The sequence below is a fragment of the Oncorhynchus mykiss genome, chromosome 3 (assembly GCF_057628025.1).
Source record: "Oncorhynchus mykiss isolate SJ-2025 chromosome 3, ASM5762802v1, whole genome shotgun sequence".
Classification (NCBI taxonomy): domain Eukaryota; kingdom Metazoa; phylum Chordata; class Actinopteri; order Salmoniformes; family Salmonidae; genus Oncorhynchus; species Oncorhynchus mykiss.
In genome coordinates this window covers 21,177,501-21,180,000 of record NC_143024.1, presented here as the reverse complement: position 1 = coordinate 21,180,000, position 2,500 = coordinate 21,177,501, and the positions used below count along the sequence as shown (strand labels likewise).

Here is a 2,500-nt window from a genome sequence, read left to right as displayed (position 1 = left end):
TAAACCGTTCCAGTGTAAGGAAGGGATGATAAAGAGAGGAAGATGTTAAACCGTTCCAGTGTAAGGGAGGAGGGATGATAAAGAGAGGAAGATGTTAAACCGTTCCAGTGTAAGGGAGGGATGATAAAGAGAGGAAGATGTTAAACCGTTCCAGTGTAAGGGAGGAGGGATGATAAAGAGAGGAAGATGTTAAACCGTTCCAGTGTAAGGGAGGAGGGATGATAAAGAGAGGAAGATGTTAAACCGTTCCAGTGTAAGGGAGGAGGGATGATAAAGAGAGGAAGATGTAAACCGTTCCAGTGTAAGGGAGGAGGGATGATAAAGAGAGGAAGATGTAAACCGTTCCAGTGTAAGAGAGGAGGGATGATAAAGAGAGGAAGATGTAAACCGTTCCAGTGTAAGGGAGGAGGGATGATAAAGAGAGGAAGATGTAAACCGTTCCAGTGTAAGGTAGGAGGGATGATAAAGAGAGGAAGATGTAAACCGTTCCAGTATAAGGGAGGAGGGATGATAAAGAGAGGAAGATGTTAAACCGTTCCAGTGTAAGGGAGGGGGGATGATAAAGAGAGGAATATGTTAAACCGTTCCAGTGTAAGGGAGGAGGGATGATAAAGAGAGGAAGATGTAAACCGTTCCAGTGTAAGGGAGGAGGGATGATAAAGAGAGGAAGATGTAAACCGTTCCAGTGTAAGGGAGGAGGGATGATAAAGAGAGGAATATGTTAAACCGTTCCAGTGTAAGGGAGGAGGGATGATAAAGAGAGGAAGATGTTAAACCGTTCCAGTGTAAGGGAGGAGGGATGATAAAGAGAGGAAGATGTAAACCGTTCCAGTGTAAGGGAGGAGGGATGATAAAGAGAGGAAGATGTTAAACCGTTCCAGTGTAAGGGAGGAGGGATGATAAAGAGAGGAAGATGTTAAACCGTTCCAGTGTAAGGGAGGAGGGATGATAAAGAGAGGAAGGTGTTAAACCGTTCCAGTGTAAGGGAGGAGGGATGATAAAGAGAGGAAGATGTAAAGTGTTCCAGTGTAAGGGAGGAGGGATGATAAAGAGAGGAAGATGTTAAACCGTTCCAGTGTAAGGGAGGAGGGATGATAAAGAGAGGAAGATGTCAACCGTTCCAGTGTAAGGGAGGAGGGATGATAAAGAGAGGAAGATGTAAACCGTTCCAGTGTAAGGGAGGAGGGATGATAAAGAGAGGAAGATGTTAAACCGTTCCAGTGTAAGGGAGGAGGGATGATAAAGAGAGGAAGATGTAAAGTGTTCCAGTGTAAGGTAGGAGGGATGATAAAGAGAGGAAGATGTAAACCGTTCCAGTGTAAGGGAGGAGGGATGATAAAGAGAGGAAGATGTATACCGTTCCAGTGTAAGGGAGGAGGGATGATAAAGAGAGGAAGATGTTAAACCGTTCCAGTGTAAGGGAGGAGGGATGATAAAGAGAGGAAGATGTATACCGTTCCAGTGTAAGGGAGGAGGGATGATAAAGAGAGGAAGATGTTAAACCGTTCCAGTGTAAGGTAGGAGGGATGATAAAGAGAGGAAGATGTAAACCGTTCCAGTGTAAGGGAGGAGGGATGATAAAGAGAGGAAGATGTATACCGTTCCAGTGTAAGGGAGGAGGGATGATAAAGAGAGGAAGATGTTAAACCGTTCCAGTGTAAGGGAGGAGGGATGATAAAGAGAGGAAGATGTATACCGTTCCAGTGTAAGGGAGGAGGGATGATAAAGAGAGGAAGATGTTAAACCGTTCCAGTGTAAGGGAGGAGGGATGATAAAGAGAGGAAGATGTAAAGTGTTCCAGTGTAAGGGAGGAGGGATGATAAAGAGAAGAAGATGTAAACCGTTCCAGTGTAAGGGAGGAGGGATGATAAAGAGAGGAAGATGTAAACCGTTCCAGTGTAAGGGAGGAGGGATGATAAAGAGAGGAAGATGTAAACCGTTCCAGTGTAAGGGAGGAGGGATGATAAAGAGAGGAAGATGTAAACCGTTCCAGTGTAAGGGAGGAGGGATGATAAAGAGAGGAAGATGTAAACCGTTCCAGTGTAAGGGAGGAGGGATGATAAAGAGAGGAAGATGTTAAACCGTTCCAGTGTAAGGGAGGAGGGATGATAAAGAGAGGAAGGTGTTAAACCGTTCCAGTGAAAGGGAGGAGGGATGATAAAGAGAGGAAGATGTAAACCGTTCCAGTGTAAGGGAGGGATGATAAAGAGAGGAAGGTGTTAAACCGTTCCAGTGAAAGGGAGGAGGGATGATAAAGAGAGGAAGATGTAAACCGTTCCAGTGTAAGGGAGGGATGATAAAGAGAGGAAGGTGTTAAACCGTTCCAGTGAAAGGGAGGAGGGATGATAAAGAGAGGAAGATGTATACCGTTCCAGTGTAAGGGAGGAGGGATGATAAAGAGAGGAAGATGTAAACCGTTCCAGTGTAAGGGAGGAGGGATGATAAAGAGAGGAAGATGTAAACCGTTCCAGTGTAAGGGAGGAGGGATGATAAAGAGAGG

General features: G+C 45.1%; 1 protein-coding gene across 19 annotated transcripts in view; it reads right to left on the bottom strand.

Annotated features, from left to right (window-relative positions):
- The window catches only part of LOC110508601 (uncharacterized), a 111,253-nt gene that overhangs the window by 40,175 nt on the left and 68,578 nt on the right, over window positions 1–2,500 (bottom strand). The window lies entirely within an intron of this gene.